General features: G+C 36.6%; 1 pseudogene; it reads left to right on the top strand.

Annotated features, from left to right (window-relative positions):
- Positions 1–9,493: 9,493 nt before the first annotated feature.
- LOC132301770 (uncharacterized) overlaps positions 9,494–21,190 on the top strand; it is a 214,380-nt pseudogene continuing 202,683 nt past the window's right edge.

Genomic DNA, 21,190 nt, shown 5'->3' with positions numbered 1-21,190 from the left:
AATATTTATCTTTTGTGAAAGTTTAATTCACATGGTGATAGCAAACATGAAATCATGATGTAATGTGATATTTGGATAGGCCTTGGCATGTTCTCTATCATAGATTAAATTGAGGGTATTTGGAATTGTTTAAAAATCTAGAGGAAATTAATTAATTAGTTTGATTAATTTTGTTTTAAGTATTTTAGTCACTTAACTTGTCATTTGATGATATATATGTGATGACCATGACATGTCCTTCAAAATATATTAAATTGAGGTTATTTGGGATTAACTTGGGATTTAGAGAATTTAACTATTTGTATTTAATTAAATTCTATTTTATTACTCCATGGATTTAATTATATTTTGGAAGTTGTTTTTATATTTAAATCATGGATTTGGATTTGGTGTATGTTCACTTGATTACTTTTGAGCATTGGATAACATAGTTGTTACTTTTATATTCATGAGAATATATTTTTCCTTATTGAATATATTGTTGCTATGTGTAAGGAATTGCACACTTTGTATTTGACATCTTTCATGCCATAGTAGTTGTAGACTTTGAGCATGTATTGTATAAGTTTCCAAAATTGGATTGTGCTTGGTAAATATTTGATATCTTGTATATACATGTTGATATATATATACGTTGTTGCACAATTTGTTAATTTTAGAAACTTGGGGATGTTGTTGTTTGGCTACAGCTAGGACTTGGTTCTAGTACGAGGGATTGTCCCTCTATATAGTCTAGTGCGCACATAGGGAGGTTACCCATGGGCTAGTAACCTTAAAGTAACTATGTTGTCGGTCTGATCCGGCGTGACGTCCGAGTATCCATTTTGTTTGATTTCGTATTTCATTTCAAGTTGATAACTAGATGATATCGTAACTTGTTGTTCTTTGTTTGATTTCCCATTTTAAGTTGCAAGATGTTAACTTTGAGAAGTCATGCTTTAAGCGTTGTATTAGAAGTTTCAATATTGGTTAAATTGCATCGATATCATAATTTATGTTTTGATGTTCAAATGTAGTTTATGAATGATCCTATAGATTCACTTTGAACATAGACGTTAGGTGACATGACCCACTCTTGTTGTTTTCGTATCTTGGATTTCAAGTTGAAGACTTTGAGAATCTATATCTTGTTGCTTTGTATAACATGTTTCCATGTTGTTTGAATTGCATGAACAATGTGATTATGCTAGAAATGTTTTAAGGTAGCTTAGGATGATTCCTGAGTCTCACTTGACATAGACGTTAGGTGGCATGAGCCCCTTTAACATGTTTCACCCTAAGGTGATAAAACTGTAAAATGCTAGGTCGATGCATGCTCATCTCCTACGAGTAGCTTTACGTTACTCACCCCTACGTTACTGGGGTATATTTCAGGTACAGGACTTAAGACTTGAAGATTTCAATGCCTTGGATCGTTTGGTAGCTTTATGTATCAAACTTGTATTCTTTGATTCTACGTATGTAAAGTGTACATAAGTACACTCCTTTTAATGCATTTGACATGTAGGACATGAGGCCAAGGGCCAAGTAAGTTTATATTTGCACTTGTATTCAATTGGTGCCATATTTTGCTTGAAAATGTATTTTTATCAACTATGGAGGCTTTGTATGCTAAAACTTGTTAATGGAATGTAAAGAGGCTTTAGGCCATGTTGGTACATCTATTTTATCATATTGCATGCACTTGCATGCTCACTTTGGCAAACAACAGCATCCTTGATGAAACAAAAACTCTAAGTAGCATTTTTAGGGAGCTTTACCCCATTCTGTTCCAGGGGCATTTAGGGTATTTCACAATACATTTTTTTTTCATTTTTCCTTGTAAGTCACGTAGAAAACTCAATTTTAAGGGGGGTTTCTTCTTTGTGTTTTTCCAGAAAATGCCATCTTGGCCCTCAAAAATCCATATTTTTTCGTAAAATCCTTGCTAATAGGTTTTGCAGATTTTTAGTGCAAATGTACTTGGTACTATTCATCGACTTTTTTTTTGAAAAGTGTGACGACCGATCCAAAACTTCCGGGGGTCTCGTGGGTGTATTTTAAGATTATATTTTCAATTTAGTCAATTTAAAAACCTCCCGAAGCCCTATTTCCTTTCTTTGGGCAGCAGTTTGGAGAAATTTTTACCCTCTTGACTAGAATTTCTTGGGGGCATTCTGGGCATTTTACAATGCATTTTTTTTTTTTATTTCTATCCATAAGTGGGGTAGGAAACTTGATTTTAGGGGGGGTTTCTCCTTTGAGTTTTTCCGGAAAAGTCCGTTTAGATGCCCATTTTTACTCTCAGTTGCAGTAGTAGTGGGTTGACGGCACTGTAGCTGTCACGGCCTTCGTCGAGCCGCCGTGACGTCAATTTTGTTTTTGACCTTTCTCCCTCATCCGGACTCCAAATCACGTGAATTTTTTTTTTGAAAATGATTAATTTTTCACTGTCTATCCAACAGTGTACTCGATTACACCTAGATATTTCTGGATAATTACTAGTTTACCCCTTTTAGCTTTATTGCTTGTTTTTCTTTGTTTTGTCGTTTCTCCTTCGTTCGGAATCCGAATAATAAAATTCTTGAGTCCAACATGATTAGTTTTTCATTGTATTCCCAGTGGTGTGCTTGATAGCACTTGAATCCACTTTTTTTGCAAAATGACCATTTTGCTCCTAGGTTCCTTTTTGCCCGTTTTTGAAACAACACTTCCGCATTTGTTTTCCTTTGGATTCCATGACCTCATTGAGGGTCACATTGGTGTCTTAGAGACGCATTGTATCTCTAGAGGCCGTTGTTTCACCTTTCGTTTCCGCATTTCGGATCCGTTATCGGGTCATCTTTTGGTCATCACTGACGCACCGGGTTTACAAAACTTGGGCCGTCATAGGTGGTATCAGAGCTCCCAGGTTTGAATACCTTGGGACGACGGGTTTTGGGTGCATATCACATTTTTATTGCTTTATTTTACGTGCTTATATGCTTCATGATAACATGTTTTGGTTTAATAACATGTTTAGGTGCTTATGTGCTATTCGTGGTATGCTATCTGTTTAACTTGTTTTGATTCCAATATAAAGAGCAGGACATATGATGTATGCTAGATTAGATTCGCACATACATAACTGTGTTGCATATTTTGCATGACACGGGATTGGTCATTGAGGCACGAGTTGAGGTTAATGGTGATTGTAGTCACGGTTGTATTGTAGTTTAGGTTGTTGTTGACCTAGAGTTGGTTTTGAGGTAGGTGGAGAGACACTTTTTGTTTAGGCTCTCATGGGGTGAGCTATTAGGCACAACCGTAGTACTGGATTTGTTGATTTTAGGCCATGGTTAGGTTTTGGACCTTTTGGGATCCTTGGTTGTTTTGGAAGGTTCCTCTGAGATTGTAATTTTCGTGGGCAGGTACATTGTGGGTGGGTGCATGGCATTGTCATGCTACCGTACTGGCAAGCTACGAGTGCAGTTCGGATGGAATCAGCGTTGGGTTTTGTTTCGACAGGTGTAGTCCTTTTGGTCAGTGATTGATGGTCATTTTGAGGATTATTTTGGAAATCGTTTTGATTGTTCGATTATATGGCTAGAGTGGCCATTTCATTTAAGTTCTCCTTGCGTGATAACGCTTTTGGGATCAAGTTGATTGATTGATGTTTAAGGTTGGTGAGAGCATTGCACTGTTAGTGTCACTTGTAGTGTCACCTTTAGACTGGAAATAGATTGTTAGAGTCTTACTATCGTGGTAAGGGCTCATGTTTGTTTTGAGACAGGTTGTTGTCAAATTGGTTTCGGAGTCAGATTGTGGCTAGGATTGGTCCTTTTTTTTTATCTAGATACTCTAGGATACGATGTCCATAGGGTTCATTGTTGCATTATTTTATCTTCTGTAATTTCGTTTACTACCATGTTAGTAGTATGATTTATGTTATTGTGATGCATGAGTAGGTGGAGGTCTATCCACATTAGTCTTCTTGTTGTGTGACATTAGCATGCCCTGCATATATGCTTAGAGATGTCATGTTGTTGTTGTGCTTTAATGACATGCTTTTGTGTTTACATGGAGGCGTGCCGCATGTACCTTTGATTTTATCTATGAGAGTAGATTTATTTATTTGGTAGTTGCATTCCTTGTCAAATGCATGACTTCCGTGTTTGATTCTCCTTTCTGTTTCCCTTAGTCGTACGCAGTGTGTACGATTTTGTTGTGAGATTCCTTGTAGAGGAGTTATCACATTTATTTGGTCTTGAGCTGTCTATTTATTTAAGGTGGGAAGTGGGAGAATGGGATTCCTCTTCTTTCTTGGTTCGTGGTTGGGACTTCACAAGGAGTAAGTCTATTCTCTTCGTCACCTTGTGCGCAATTTTGGGGTTGGTTGGTCCGTGAGGATCATCGTTGTCGTTTTGAGTTTTTTGCGAGGATTTGATGGATTTTGGTCGACTTACTTTCATGTAGGGGGTGAAGTCTTTGACCTTGTTGTCATTCATTTCAGAGGTGGAGTCGTGGTGTTATCCTTCTTAGGACTGGTGGTTTCCTTTCCTTCGTGTCTTTCCTTGGGGAGTTTTGTCGTGGATGTTAAAGAAGTTGTGATACTTAGAGTGAGTTGATTGGCGTGAGATCATTTTTCGGGGACTTGTGTCCAATTGATTGAGGATTTATTAAATTCGTGAGGTGAACCCGCTTCTCTTTTGAGAATGTCCTTTAGAGGCTTGTTTTGTTTTTTTGGAGACCTAGATGTGGTTGACTCTTGGGAGAAGTTTTGGAAGATCGCCATTGGATTTGGCTTGTTTATGGAGTTTTCTCGTCCTAGTTATGGCTAGGCATAGTTTTAAGGAATTGTAGTTCCAGTGATTGATTGTGAATTGAAATTAAAGGATTTCGATTTAGCTTGGCGATGCCAAGCACGGTTTTGAGAGATTCGTTTTGTGACTTTGGCTGTCAGGACTTGATGTGTGTACCACTTAGTGGACTTGTATTTCGAGGATTTGGTTATCCGTAGTAGGGATTTTGATCCGATGTTTGATTTCAGTGTGGTTTCGTAGTTGATCTATTTTAGGATGATATCTGGGATTTCGGAGATGATGTTTTGCTCGTTAGACTTTGGACTCTTGATTGAGGTTGTTAATAGGAGTATTTTGAGGCGTTGGAGTTGTTGGTTTTGTTGTATTGAGGACTTAGGACCTTAAGCTTAGCGGTGCCTATGACATTGTTGTCAGAGTTTTGGGATTAGCTACCCCAACTCCCACAAGATGCCTGGTTCCCGTAGTGCTTTTGGTAATGATGATTCACGACATTGATGTCATTTGTATCGAGAGGTTTCATGGGTAGACCTAGTGGGGGGCAGGTTATGAATTAGTGCCTTATACTGCCATTCTACCTTACTGACGAGTAAGTGTGGGTGGGTTCTGGTCGCTATTCGTACTGCCACGTTGTCCTTGTTTTGTACTTTGATTTGATCTGTGATGATCTTGGAGTTCTTTTTGGGTTGTTTTTGGATCGGTATGATGGTTCATCAAGAGAAATGCTTACGGTTGTTGTCTTCCGTTCCTTTGTTTGGCGTTGGGTTCTGTGAGTGACCTTTGACTTGTCGTGTGGTGGTGCAGTCATTTTTCTTTTGAAAGGTTGTCCAGTCGTAAGCACGTGGGTGCAAATGTCACTGGCTTGAGCGTTGTCTTTCAGCCTTGGGGTTGTTTTCATTGCATGTTGTTTGGGGTACTCGGAGATGTACTCCGTAGTTATCCTAGTTTTGCCTTTTGTTTTGTTGGGGTTGGATTTCGGGGACGAAATCCCTTTAAGGTGGGAAGGTTGTAATGACCCGGTCATTTTCTTCTTTTTCCCTTTTTCCTCAAATTTTGGGGATAAATTTTTTCCGTTGTCTTTTCTTTTCTGTGGATGGTTTTTCGTCGCTTAGTGTCATCTCGAGTGCTCATAATTGGTTTCTGAGACTCTTTCATGTGAATTGACAACTTCCTTCGAGGACCGAGTCATTTTCGCATTTTTCGTTTTTGGACACTATGCGCTATTTCGTCTTTTCCCTGTTCTGTCATTTTCCCTATTTCGTCTTATCTCCATTTGTCAGTTTTTGGCACAACCTCACTTCTTGTGCTCGGAGTTGGTTTTTGACTTCACGTATCCTTATCGTGAGTGGTTTCCACGAAATACGTATCTTTACTTTTGCAAAAAAGTACTCTGGTTGCTCCCGGTGCCTATAGGGGCATGGATGTATAAATCAATGGAATTAATTTCATTTCTTGGGGTGTTTTTCATAAATATCTTTTGAAGATATTTTATTTCAGGGGCATCTAAGAAAATATCTTTTGGTAGATATTTTCATTCTGGGGCAGTTTCGCAGTTAACCCTTTTTGTAGGGGCCATTGTGCAATTAACGAAAGATTGCAAAACTCCTCGTCTGGAGCCTGGATTCTCGTACGGGATTCATTTTCACTTTTTGTTGACTTGTAAATTCATAGAATTCCGTTCTGGTCGTTTTTCTCTAATTTCAGAGTTTCTGGACTAGGTTGCCACCGAACTTGTTCAGGGCATAACTTTCTTTTCGGGACTCGGTTTTTGATGCTGTTTCTTCTGTTGTTCATATTTTCTCATTTTGAATCTTTTTCATTCATGGAGTTTTGCCGTTTGAGCGCGTTTACTCAAAATCCACTTTTTCGGACCCGGCGGGGCCCTTTCGGGGCACTTTTTGTGATTTACTATAAATAGGTGCCTTAATGACCCACTCTTGTTGTTTTCGTATCTTGGATTTCAAGTTGAAGACTTTGAGAATCTATATCTTGTTGCTTTGTCTAACATGTTTCCATGTTGTTTGAATTGCATGAACAATGTGATTATGCTAGAAATGTTTTAAGGTAGCTTAGGATGATCCTTGAGTCTCACTTGACATAGACGTTAGGTGGCATGAGCCCCTTTAACATGTTTCACCCTAAGGTGATAAAACTGTAAAACGCTTGGTCAATGCATGCTCATCTCCTACGAGTAGCTTTACGTTACTCACCCTTACGTTATTGGGGTATATTTCGGGTACAGGACTCAAGACTTGAAGATTTCAATGCCTTGGATCGTTTGGTAGCTTTATGTATCAAACTTGTATTCTTTGATTCTACGTATGTAAAGTGTACATAAGTACACTCCTTTTAATGCATTTGACATATAGGACATGAGGCCAAGGGCCAAGCAAGTTTATATTTGCACTTGTATTCAATTGGTGCCATATTTTGCTTGAAAATGTATTTTTATCAACTATGGAGGCTTTGTATGCTAAAACTTGTTAATGGAATGTAAAGAGGCTTTAGGCCATATTGGTACATCCATTTTAACATATTGCATGCACTTGCGTTCTCACTTTGGCAAACAACACCATCCTTGATGAAACAAAAACTCTAAGTAGCATTTTTAGGGAGTTTTACCCCATTCTGTTCCAGGGGCATTTAGGGTATTTCACAATACATTTTTTTAATTTTTCCTCGTAACTCACGTAGAAAGCTCAATTTTGAGGGGGGTTTCTTCTTTGTGTTTTTCCAGAAAATGCCATCTTGGCCCTCAAAATTCCATATTTGTTCGTAAAATCCTTGCTGCTAGGTTTTACAGATTTTTAGTGCAAATGTACTTGGTACTATTTATCGACTTTTTTTTGAAAAGTGTAAGGACCGATCCGAAACTTCCGGGGGTCTTGTGGGTGTATTTTAAGATTGTATTTTCAATTTAGGCAATTTAAAAACCTCCCAAAGCCCTATTTCCTTTCTTTGGGCAGCAGCTTGGAGAAATTTTTACCCTCTTGACCAGATTTTCTTGGGGGCATTCTGGGCATTTTACAATGCATTTTTTTTGTTTCCTTCCACGAACGGGGTTGGAAACTTGATTTTAGGGGGGGTTTCTCCTTTGAGTTTTTCCAGAAAAGTTCGTTTAGATGCCCATTTTTACTCTTAGTTTCAGTAGTAGTGGGTTGACGGCACTGTAGCTGTCATGGCCTTCGTCGAGCCGCCGCGACGTCAATTTTGTTTTTGACCTTTCTCCCTCATCCGAACTCCAAATCAAGTGATTTTTTTTTTTAAATTGATTAATTTTTCACTGTCTATCCAACGGTGTGCTCGGTTGCACCCAAATATATTTGGATAGTTACCAGTTTACCCCTTTTAGCTTTATTGCTCGTTTTTCTTTGTTTTGTCGTTTCTCCTTCGTCCGGAATCCGAATAATAAAATTCTTGAGTCCAACATGATTTTTTTTTCATTGTCTTCACAGTGATGTGCTTAATAGCACTTGAATTCACTTTTTTACAAAATAACCATTTTGCCCCTAGGTTCCTTTTTGCCCGTTTTTGAAACGACACTTCCGCATTTGTTTTCCTTTAGGTTCCATGACCTCATTGAGGGTCACATTGGTGTCTTAGAGATGCATTGTATCTCTAGAGACCGTTGTTTCACCTTTCGCTTCCGCAATTCGGATCCGTTATCGGGTTATCTTTTGGTCATCACTGACGCACCGGGTTTACAAAAGTTTGGCCGTCACAAAGATAGCAAGACCTCTCACCCATCTGTTAGGGAAGGATATACCCTTTGAGTTTACCGATGCCTGCCACTCTGCTTTTGAACAATTAAAGTTAGCTCTCACCACAGCACCCATCATCCGTTCGCCAAATTGGAACTTACCTTTTGAAATCATGTGTGATGCGTTGGATTATGCAATAGGAGCTGTCTTAGGTCGAAAGGTTGAGAAAGCATGACATGTCATTTATTATGCTAGCAAAACCTTGAATGATGCCCAAACCAACTACTTCACCACGGAGAAAGAGTTGTTAGCCGTCGTGTTTTCTTTTGACAAATTTTGCTCCTATTTGATCTGTTCTAAGGTCATATCTATACCGATCATGCTGCATTAAGACATGTTTTGTCCAAAGCAGATGCCAAACCTCGGTTGATCCGTTGGATCCTACTTCTTTAAGAGTTTAACCTTGAGATTCATGATAAAAAAGGCTCCGATAATGTGGTGGCAGATCATTTGTCCCGTCTTGTTGTTGAGTCCATTACTAAATCCATTCCAATCTCAGATGCTTTTCTGGATGAACAATTATATGCAATAACTCATGCCCTATGGTATGCTGATATTGTCAATTACATTGTGACAGGTCAAATTCCTTCCACTTGGTCCAAACAGGAGAGAGATAAATTCCTAGCTAAGGTTAAGGAATATTTTTGGGATGACCCCTACTTGTTCAAATATTGTCCTGATCAAATCATCTGTAGGTGTGTCCCTGAGATAGACCAGGAGTCTGTCATTTCTTTCTGTCATGATCAGGCCTGTGGTAGCCACTTTAGCTCTAAAAGATTCGCTGCTAAAATCTTATAGTCAGGATTTTATTGGCCCACCCTTTTCAAGGATACCCATACCTACTGTCTGGCTTGTCATAAATGCCAATTGTTAGGTAAGATTACCAAGCTTAATGAATGGCCCCAACAACCCGTTCTAATTGTTGAAATTTTTGATGTTTGGGGTATTGATTTCATGGGACCCTTTCCTTCCTCATATGGATGTCTTTACATCCTTCCTGTTGATTATGTATCCAAATGGGTAGAAGCCTTAGCCACCAAGACAGCCGACCATCGAGTTGTGGTGCGTTTCTTCAAAGACTTAATTTTACCTAGGTTTGGTACACCTCGAGCCATTATAAGTGATAATGGTTCACATTTTTGCAATAAAGTCTTTGGACATTTATTGTCCAAATATGGTATCACTCACAAAGTGGCCCTATTATATAACCTACAAACCAATGGTCAGGCTGAGGTATCCAATAGGGAAATCAAGCAAATACTGGAAAAAATAGTTAATCCTACACGGAAAGACTGGACCCTCCGGCTTCAGGATGCTTTGTGGGCATACCGGACTGCTTACAAGACCCCTATAGGAATATCCCTATACCGTTTGGTTTATAGCAAAGCCTGTCATTTACCTGTAGAGCTGGAACACCGTGCTTATTGGGCTTTAAGGCCATGAATTTCGACTCTGATAAAGCCGGTGAATAAAGGAAACTCCATCTTGATGAGTTGGAAGAAATTCGAAATGATGCCTATGAGGGTTCCAAAATGTATAAAGCCAAAACAAAGTTGGAACATGACAAGCACATTCTTCGAAAGGATTTTTCCCTAGGATAAAAAGTTCTTTTGTATAACTCCCGTCTTCAATTGTTTCCCTGGAAGTTACGGTCACGTTGGTCTGGCCCATACTTTGTCAAACATGTGGCAAGTCATGGTGCAATTGAGGTACAAGACCCCATGACTGGGGAATTGTTTAAAGTTAATGCTCATCGCTTAAAGCCTTTCCTTGAGCTCGAGTCTCATGAAATTGAGGATATTCTCCTCATCGATCCTGTCTATTCGGATTTATCTCTCTTGGGGTACTATCCCCCTTACGTCTAGCTGAAGACGTTAAACTTAGCGCTCTTGGGAGGCAACACAGTTCCTTGTTTCTATTTCTTTAGCTATGCTTATATTTTGTTTAGGGGTACAATTTGTCATAATTTCAGAAGACTTGGTCTCTCTTTTGCAATGCATATCTGCAGGGATTGTACTTCAGAAGCACCAAATCAATTGAGGTAATTCGTTCTAATTTTTATTTTTCTCTAGCGGTACATTGTCCATTTCATTCACCACTTTTCAGTGTTTTGTTTTTTCAAACACTAGGGACAGTGTTTTTTTTTTGTTTGGGGGTAGGACAGATTTACCAAAACATGTACCTCTTTTCAAAAAAAAAAAAAAATCATGCTTTTCTACTTTGTGAAAGTTAAGAGATATCATTATTCTAGATTGAGATTGAGCTTGTTACTAAGATGATATAACGATAAACATTGCACCATGAGAATTTAGAAGTAGAAATATTTTTGCACAAAGTCGCAGCTTGAATGAAAGAAGTGAATAATCTCCCAAGAATCTAGAAATCTATTACTGGAGACTTAAAACCATGTGAGCTTTCGTGCCTTTCATCTTTTTAGAGAGTTTTACGCTAACTCCGAGTCACAAGATGGCTCAAATTTCTTGGATAGCGCGATAAAAATTTGTTGTTAGTCTCATAATCCTTCATCTTGGTAGATCATTGAGAATGAAATCACATCGAGTTAAGAGAAACTTAAGTCTTCTAGTTTACCATGTACTATCATACTTTCATTACCTTTTGTAATCTTGTTATTTCTTTGAGAAATGTTAGTAATGACTGTATGTAAAAGAAAAAGGGATCAAGAAGTCATTCATATCCTCTTCAAAAATAAAAAAAAAATAAAAAAGAAAAAAAAGAAGAAGAAGAAAATGAAAAAGAAGAAGAAGAAGAGTAAAGTATCCCTTTCAAGTATTTTGAAGACCCCCCATTCTCAAAAACATTTATGTACAAATTGAGCTCAATAATATTTTTAGAAAAGGTATGATAGTGCATAGTAAATAAGAAGGCGTTATGGTGGGTAACTCGACATTCTCTCAAAAGTGATCAACATTCCTGTCATGAGACTCTTCTATATTATGTATCAGTCCTTCAAATAATTAGTATGTGAGCTTGATTTTACTTTGGAAACAGAGTTCCTACTCACATACATTTGAGAGATACAGTTAGCCAAATATTCGAGAAATGTTATTTTAGAGAGATATTTACTGTGAGATTTGAAGTCAAAACATAGTTTTCTAAAGACTTGGGAATTTCATCACTTGGATTTGAAAATGGATTTTTGTTGACTTCGCACACACACACTCTCTACTTTTAGGTTGTTTATGGGTGAACTTTCTTGAAATATTTGTTTTTATAACACCTTAGTAGCTTGTTGTATATAAAGAACTTGATATTTTCATCTCTGAAACTTTTCATTTTGTAAATATGCAGGAAAATTCTTTGGAAGTTTGTGGGTACCTTCACTGGAATCCCTCACGAGGCTATAACTCGTCTACTAGGGGTAACCTAGTGGTTTAAGGCCTTATTGCATATGGTAAATGCAATCAAAAGTAGCCTGCGAAAGTGGCACATCTTTTTGTTAATAAAAGTAATATTTTTTGTGAACTTATCTATTTTTGCCTTTCTTTGCTAAAGGACTAGCAAAAGCTTGTTTGGGGGTTGTTTGATAGGTACACAAAACCTATTATTTCATGCACCAAAATAAGCTTTTAATTAGACTTTTATATATTTAAATATTCTTATATGCTTGTTTTGTGTTCTATAGGTATTAATGTATGAATGAAAGAAAAAAATAAAATTCAGCTATATTGTGTATATGTGTGTGCAAGTGAAAAAGAGAAATAAGGAGAGAGAAAGAAGAAAAGAAAAGAAAAAGGAAGAAAGAAGAAAGAAGAAAAGAAGAAAGAAGAAAAGAAGAAAGAAAAGTGTGTGCACGTGAAGCAAGAGAAAAGGAAGAGAGAGAAAAAAGAAAAGAAGAGAAGAAAAGAAAAGTAAAAGAGAATGATGATGAATTAGAAAAGGAGGAAAGAGAAAGAAGAAATCAGAAATCAGAAAGTGGGTAAGTCAACAATCGTGAAGAAAGAAAGAAGTCAGAAGTATTAATCAGAAGGCAACAAGTGGGATACACAATTTTGGCTATAAATAGCCGACTCTGGAGCATTCAAAAGGGAGTAGAAAATTAGAGATAGAATTTATTTATGTAATTTTCTTTAAAGTTTGTTTAATTTAATTCAAGTTATGTCACAAGTTTTATTCTCATTTAATTTCCAATTTGAGTGTTTAATGTTTTATAGTTGTAATTTCATTTCCAAAGTTCGTGACCAATCTCAAAATCAATATTTTTAAATCTCTTGTTCGGAAATAGAAACTCACCTTGAATGCGTGGTTCGACCCTACTTGCCATTAGACATTTTTAGTTAAATGGTTGTAGATATTTTATATGTTGAAATAGAGTGTATTTGACAACGATAAGTCCGTAAATACACCCCTATTAGAACCCATTTAGAAGGAATGACACACAACCTTATCACAATTTTACAAACCAAAACAACTCAATATCCATATCCGTCTTCATCGCAATCGCAATCGCCATCGCCATCGCCATTGTGAACCCATTTGTGGCACAATCAAAACCAACTCCTCCACCATCATCGCCATCCCTACTGATGGCACCATCACCACCGTCCCCACAACTACACTGGCGACATCATTCCCATGGAAAAACCAAGTCTTCTATTATATGAAATCACTCCTAACGAAAAACTTAAGTCTGTCTGAAATCACACTCCAGTTGGTGCAGTGACGACGTTAGACTGTTGCGATGGAGTAATGAGATGATTTGGCTAAAAATTATAAGTTGAATTTGCAATGGGATGAGTGTAGGTCTTTTTCTCTTTCATCTTCTTTCTAGAATTGTTATGAACCCAAAGGAATAAGGTTTTTATTACTTGTTTGATGCAAAAAGAATATTATAATATTAGTTGTCAAATTCTTATTGGTCTATGAGATTGCACTGTCCACGTCATCCTCTATCCCATCCATTTAAGTTTTTAGTTATTGAAACTACGCCGTTTTATGAAGGTTAAACATGTCTTTTGATTTTTCCAGTGACCGACTGCCCTTAACTGAAACAAAATCAAAGTTCAATGGGGTTTCTTGTAGTTCAAGGGGTTAGTTGCGAAATCTCAATACTTTAGGGGTTTTTTTTTTTGCACTTTTCCCTAAAAAAATTCAATTTAGCACTTAATAATGAATAAATTATAGTGAATATTTCAAATTAATTATCTTTGATAATACAATAAAAATATGTTATTTAAAATAAAATAAAAATTTAAGTGAATAATTAATGTTTCTATTCACTAAACACTTATAATCAAAAAATGTATAAATTTTTTTCTCAATTTATGTGGCTACTACAAGAATTATATATATGTATATGGGTTAAGTGCATAAAGCACTCGTAAAGTATGCTTACAATGCATATCACACCCCTCACGTGAAAAAAAACACCCCTAAAATTTCAATCTGGTGCAAATAGATCCCTCTAACAAATTTAAACCCTAAGTTGACTAAATTACCCTTATGGAACTATTTTATAAAATATATAAAAATAAATAATTTTGTAAAATGACCGAAAATGACATCATTGGAGGACACCCCTCACATGCAAAAAACACCCCTAAAGTTTCAGTTTGGTGCAAATAGGTTCCTTTGACAAATTTAAACTCTAAGTTGACAAAATTACCCTTAAAAAACCATTTTATAAAATATATAAAAATAAATAATTTTGTAAAATGACCGAAAATGACATCATTGGAGGACACCCCTCACATGCAAAAAACACCCCTAAAGTTTCAGTTTGGTGCAAATAGGTTCCTCTGACAAATTTAAACTCTAAGTTGACAAAATTACCCTTAAAAACCATTTTATAAAATATATAAAAATAAATAATTTTGTACAATGACCGGAAATGACACTATTAGAGGATGCTAGCAATAGACAAGTGAAGATAAAAATAAAAGTAAAGATAAAAATATAAAATAAAAAAATAAAATGCAAACTAAAGAAAGCAAATGTAACGACCCGAACTATGGGGTCCGAATCGTCATCCGGTTCCTTACCCGAACCCGAGGTCATCTAAGGGCATTAAGGTCCTTTCTAACGTTGGAGTACAATCATTATGTCATACTATGCTCTACAATGCACAACACTATCATTGGATGAAAAAGATTGCATGAGTAAAAGAACTAGGCAGCACAGTCGATTGATGGCCTTGCATTGTCCAGCTGAATGGGAAGGTCGGTCAGCTGACTGAGTTAGTCTGCCGATCGAAACAATGACTCCTGAAACCCATCTCTCTGTCTTGCCTCGAAATGCACTGTCGGTCGGCTGGCTAGTTTTACCAGCCGGCCGACAGGCCCTGAAGGCTGCAAAATTTGCAGGTCATGGATTCAAGGGTCTTGTACCCAACCGGGCCCATATGTGAGCCAAAGTATGATGCAAAACCTGTCCCAACTCACGATAAACATGATATAACATCCCATAATCTTAAACATCAACACTTACTCAAAAAGAAAATTCATATTCGTTCTATTCATCCAAACATGGCAACATAGTTAATCATACACTTAATAGCCATTACAGAGACTTAAAGTTACATTAAAATATTACACAAGAAACAAGGTTATAATTACAAGGTCACAAGTTACAAGCTTATACATGTCATGCTAAGGCTTTACAAAAATGAGATTTTTAATTAGAAAAGATAACAAAAATAATCTTCTAATCCTACCTAAGCTTGTGGAGGGACGTCATCTGCCACTTTTGGCATGTCTCTTGCGAGTGAGAGGTCGCTTCACAATGCCAAAATATGAATGTGGTTTAGGAAGCCTTTTTAGTCAAATTTACATTTATAAAACCAGTACTACTACTAATGAAGCAGAGTGAGTAGGGATCATCTGCAAGGATTAAACACGTAGTTGGAATTTAACTTCGACTCTAGTAGATCACAAGATTGCAAAGAGAGGTTTGGTTGGTTGATTACACTAAGTTCAATTAAATGGAAATGCAAGTAAATTAAACTAAGTGAGCTAGGGGTTTATAAGATGAGAAGAGAGGCTTAGGGCACTGGAATCACCACCAAGCTCAAGATCCAAGAGATGATTCATGTTTAATCTTGCAATATATGATGAGAATGATACAATAATGAAACAATATATGAAGATATATATATATGGAGTTATGTAGAAAGAGAGTGCACATATATATAGAGAGAGAAAGTGGAAATGAAGCAATGCCTAATAATATGCCAAAATGGGTTAATCCCGCTACTAGGAACCGGTAGCCCAGTTGGGAACCAGTTCCCCAAAGGCAGTGTTGCCTTGGAGAACGGTTAAAACTGTTGAACCAGTACCAAACTTGTGGTACCGGTAGCTAAGAGACAGTAAGCAATCACATTGCTTTTAGCATCTTGAACTAGTAGTGTAATGACCCGGTCATTTTTCTTCCTTTCCTTTGTCTTAGATTTACACGGATATTTTTTTTTTTCCGTTGATCTTTCCTTTTCTGAGTTCGGTTTCTCGTCACTTAGTGTCATCTCGAGTGCTCAAGAATGGTTTTCGAGACTTTTTCTCTTGGATTGACAACTTCCTTTAAGGATCGCGTCATTTCCACCTTTTCATTTTTTCGACACTATTCACTTTTCGTCCTTTTCCCTATTTTGTCTTTTCCCCGTTTGTCACTTTTTGGCACAACCTCACTTTTTGTGTTCGGAGTCGGTTTTTGACTTTACGTATCCTCATTCTAAGTGGTTTCCATGAAATACGTATCTTTACTTTTGCAGAAAAGTACTCTGGTTGCTCCCGGTGTCCATAGGGGCATGGATGTATAATTTTTCATAAACATTTTCTTTTCTTGGGGTGTTTTTCATAAATATCTTTTGAAGATATTTTATTTCAGGGGTTTCTAAGAAAATATTTTTGAAAGATATTTTCATTCTGGGTCATTAGTGCAGTTAACCCTTTTTGTAGGGGCCATTATGCAATTAATGAAAGTTATTGCAAAGATGCCTCATTTTGAGCCTGGATCCTCGTATGGGATTCACTTTCACATTTTGTCGAGTTGTGTACTCTTAGAATTTCCTTCTGGTCGTTTGTCGTTTCTCTCCAGTTTCAGGGTTTTTGGCTCTAGTTGCCGTCGAACTTGTTGGGGGCATATCTTTCTGCTCGAGACTCGGTTTTCAATACCATTTCTTTTGTTATTCATCTTTTCTCATTTTGGTTCTTTTTTGTTCATGGAGTTTCACCGTTTGAGCGCGTCTTCTCAAATTCCACTTTTTGGACCCGGCGGGGCCTTTTCGGGGCATTTTTAGGGTTTTACTATAAATAGAATGTCTTAAAGTGAAAAACCACTTTTTCCATCTTCTTCCTCCCTCTTGGCCGGCAGCCATGGAAGCCCATGGGGCTGCCACCTTCTTTCTCTTCTTTTGGACTTCTTCCCTTTGTTAAAAAGTCGTAATGCCTTCGTGTTTTATGCTTGTCTTGACTACGCGCATCTTTCCCCCTTATAAGAATCCGTTTTTGGCCATTTTTTGAGTTCAGGTTTGAGGTCAAGTTTGGATTTTGGTATGTCCTCTTTGGAGTTTAATGCTCACTGTGTTATCCCCGACATAACCTAGGAGTATCGTCGGATTCAGAACACTTTTCTTTTGGTGGGAATTTGAGATTTTCATCTCAAATGGATGTAGGGGATGTTATAGTTTATATTTTTGTTGTCTTGCATGTTATTGATGCTTATACAACTTGTATGCATGCTTTTGTTCACAATGTAGAATTTAATTTAATTATTTTCTATATTTAAGATTTAATTCTCATGATGATATTCAACTTAGAATTAAATTATGGCATGCTAAAAATTTAGGCCTTGGTATAGTTGTTGACATATATTAAATTTGGATTATTTGAATAAGAAAAGCAACTTTTATTTAATATTTTTCTTTTGGGAAAGATTAATTCATATAGTTGTATCAAGCATGAAATCAACTTGTAATGTGATATTAAAGTAGGCCTAGGTGAGTTCTTTAACATATGTTAAATTGAGAGCATTTGGAGTTGTTTAAAAATCTAGAGGAAATTAATTAATTAGCTTAATTAATTTTATTCTAAGTGTTTTAATCACTTAATTGGTTATTTGATGTGATATATGTGATGACCATGCTATGTCCTTCAACATATATTAATTTGACATTATTTAGAATTGATTTGGAATCTAGAGAATTTAATTATTTTTTTTATTTAATTAAATTCTATCTAATTGCTCTATGGATTTAATTGTGTTTTGGAAGTTATTTCTATATTTAAATCATAGACTTGGACTTGTTGTACATTCACTTAGTTACATTTTGAGTATTGGATAACATTGTTGTTATATTTAGATTCATGAGTTTATGTTTCCAATATTGACTAACATTGTTATAGCGTGTAATGAATCGCACACTGAAGATTCGACATTTGTCTTGCCATTGTAGTTGTGGACTTAGAGTATGTATTGTATGTGTTTTCAAATTTGGTTGTGCGTGGTAGATAGTTGATTATCTTGTATATACATGTTGATATATACGTTGTTGCACAACTTGTTAATTTTGGAAACTTGGGGATGTCGTTGTTTGGCTACAGCTAGGACATGGTTCTAGTATGGGGGATTGTCCCTCTATAGTCTAATGCGCACATAGGGAGGTTACCCGTGGGCTAGTAACCCTAAAGTAACTATGGTGTCGGTCTGATCCGGTGTGATGTCCAAGTATCCACCTTATTTGATTTCGCATTTCATTTCAAGTTGATAACTAGATGCTATCGTAACTTCTTGTTCCTTAATTGATTTCCCATTTTGAGTTTCAAGATGTTAACTTTGAGAAATCATGCTTTATGCGTTGTATTGGAAGTTCCAATGTTGGTTAAATTGTATCGATATTGTGATTTGGGTTGTATTGTTCTAATATAGCCTAGGATGATTCCTTAGACTTATTTGGGACATAGACGTTAGGTAGCATGAACCATTTTAGTTGATTTCGCATTTTAGATTTCAAGTTTATAACTTTGAGAATCTATATCTGGTTGCTTCGTATAACATGCTTCTATGTTGTTGAATTGCATGAATGAGTTGATTTTTATTAGAAACGATTTAAGGTAGCTTATGATGCTTCCTCAGTCTCACTTATGACATAGACGTTAGGTGGTATGACCCTTTGTCGAATTGTTTCATGTTAAGGTAATGACTTTGTAAAATGTTGGGTCTTTGCATGCTCATTCCTACGAGTAGCTTTATATTACTCACCCCGAAGTTACTGGGGATATTTTTTAGGTACAAGAATCAAGGTTCGAGATTCTCATCATGCTTGGATGATTTGTAGACTCGAAAGTTTCAATTCTTGTGAAGGTTGGCTTGAAAAGCCACTTGTAGCCTTATATGTTGAAATGTGTATATTTGATTATAAACATGTAATGTGTATATAAGTACGCTCTTTACAATGTATTTGACATGTATGGGATGAGGCCATAGGCTAATAACATCAAATTTGTATTCTATACATTTTCACTTTCAAGGTTTATTATGAAAATATTGAAAAATGCCAAGTCATTACTTCACTATATTTGCATCGGGTGTGGGAATTCCTTTTTTATTCTTTCATAGGGTCTCATTAATCATGTTTGAAGTATGGCCAAGGGTCAAACAGTAATTTGAAATTATTTGTTAATTTTGGTTTTCAAATTTTCCATTTCTTGTTCATTTTTATCATTTTTGGCCGTCTGGGGGTCGGATTTTATCATTCCCGCGCACTTAGAATCATTTATTACACTTGCGTGCATATTCGTTTTAACCTAGAAATGCATTTAGGGTCAAATGCATACTTGGTGTAAAGTTACATTTTTTGAGTTTTAAGCCCTTACTGATCTAGGGGCATTTTGGCCATTTCACAGTGTGTTTTTTTCATTTTCTTTCACTTGGCCGGGTTGAAAATTTGATTTCGGAAGGGGTTTCTTCTTTGTATTTTTCCAGAAAAAATCGTTTGATAGTCCATTTTTGATCTCAGATGTGGACAGTTACTGTAGAATCTTTTTGGGCCCTCTTGACCTTTTCTGATCTAGGGGCATTTCGGGGGGTTTCTTCTTCGTGTTTTTCCAGAAAATGTCGTCTTGGTCTCGGAAATCCCGCGCAAAGTTGATTTTTATGGTTTATGCCATTTTCTTTAAAACTTGAGATTTTAGTACTTGGTACTATTCATCGACTTTTTTTTTGAAAAATGTGTCGATCGATCCAAAACTTTTGGGGGTCTTGTGGGTGTATTTTAAGGTTGCATTTTCAATTTAGGCAATTTAAAAACTTCTTGATGCCCCATTTCCTTTCCTTTGGCAGCAGCTCGGAAAGATTTTGATCCACTTGACCTAATTTATCTAGGGGCATTTTGGGCATTTTACAGCTTTTTTTTTTTTTTTTTTTTTTTTTTTTTTTTTTTTGTTTCTGTTTGCACGGTCGGGTAGAAAACTTGATTTTTGGGGGGGGGGGGTGGTTTCTTTTGTATTTTTGCAAAAAAGTCCGTTTCAATGCCCGTTTTTGCTCTCAGTTGCAGCAGTAGTGGACTGATAGCAACAGTAGCTATCATGGCCTTCATTGGGCCGCCGAGACGTCGATTTTGTTTTTGACCTTTCTCCCTCGTCTGGACTCCAATTCGAGTGAACTTTTTTTTGAACTTGACTAATTTTTTGTTATTTATCCAACTGTGTACTTGGTTGCACCCGAATATTTCTAGATAATTACTAGTTTACCCTTTTAACTTTATTGCTCGTTTTTCTTATTTTGCTGTTTCTTCTTCGTCCGGATTCCGAATCATGCAATTTTTGAGTCCATCTTGATTTATTTTTCTATTTTTTCATTGGTGTGCCCAGTGGTACCCGAATCTATATTTTTAGAAAATTACCATTTTGCCCCGGGGGGCTTATTTGTCATATTTTTTTTTTATCTTTTGCTTCCGCATCAGTTCTCATTGTGTTCCACGACCTCATGGAAGGTCATTTTGACTTCTTAAAGTCTTGTTTTCTATTTTTGCTTCCGTATTCAGATCCGTTATCATGTCAATTTTCGGTTCATCACAGAACGCACTGGCTTGAAAAACCCGAGCCGTCACAGGTAGAGGACCTGTAGAACCTGTAGGACCATGATAGTAGACATTTTAAAGACTTTTTGAATCACTCAATGATTAAACGAACTATAAAAAAATCTACAAACTAAAATCAAAAATCTTTTTGAATTTTTTTTTTTTTTATAGTTTTCCATTTTTTTATTTTTTATTTTTTAAAACAAAATTGAAAACAAAAACATTGAGCATTCAATCAAAGTCATTCAAGTCCACACATGATCCAAATTTCCAGAAAATTGTCAGAGATATTTGTGACGGCCTTGGTTTTTCAAGCCAGTGCGTTATGTGATGAACTGAAGATTGACTCGATAACGGATCCGAATGCGAAAGCGAAAACAGAAAACAAGACTCAAAGAAGTCAAAGTGACCTTCCATGAGGTCATGGAATTCAATGAGAACTGATGTGGAAGTAAAAGATCGAAAATATGACAAATAAGCCCCTAGGGGCAAAATGGTAATTTCTAAAAATATAAACTCGGGTGGCATTGAGCACACTGCTGGGAAGACAACAAAAAAATTAATCAAGATAGACTCAAGAATCGCATGATTCAGAGTTTGGACGAAGGAGAAACGGTATGACG

Source organism: Cornus florida, unplaced genomic scaffold (assembly GCF_030987335.1).
Source record: "Cornus florida cultivar Cherokee Brave unplaced genomic scaffold, ASM3098733v1 CherokeeBrave_3.0.0_Hap2_Chr03, whole genome shotgun sequence".
NCBI classification, from domain to species: domain Eukaryota; kingdom Viridiplantae; phylum Streptophyta; class Magnoliopsida; order Cornales; family Cornaceae; genus Cornus; species Cornus florida.
This window is presented reverse-complemented; position numbering and strand designations above follow the sequence as displayed.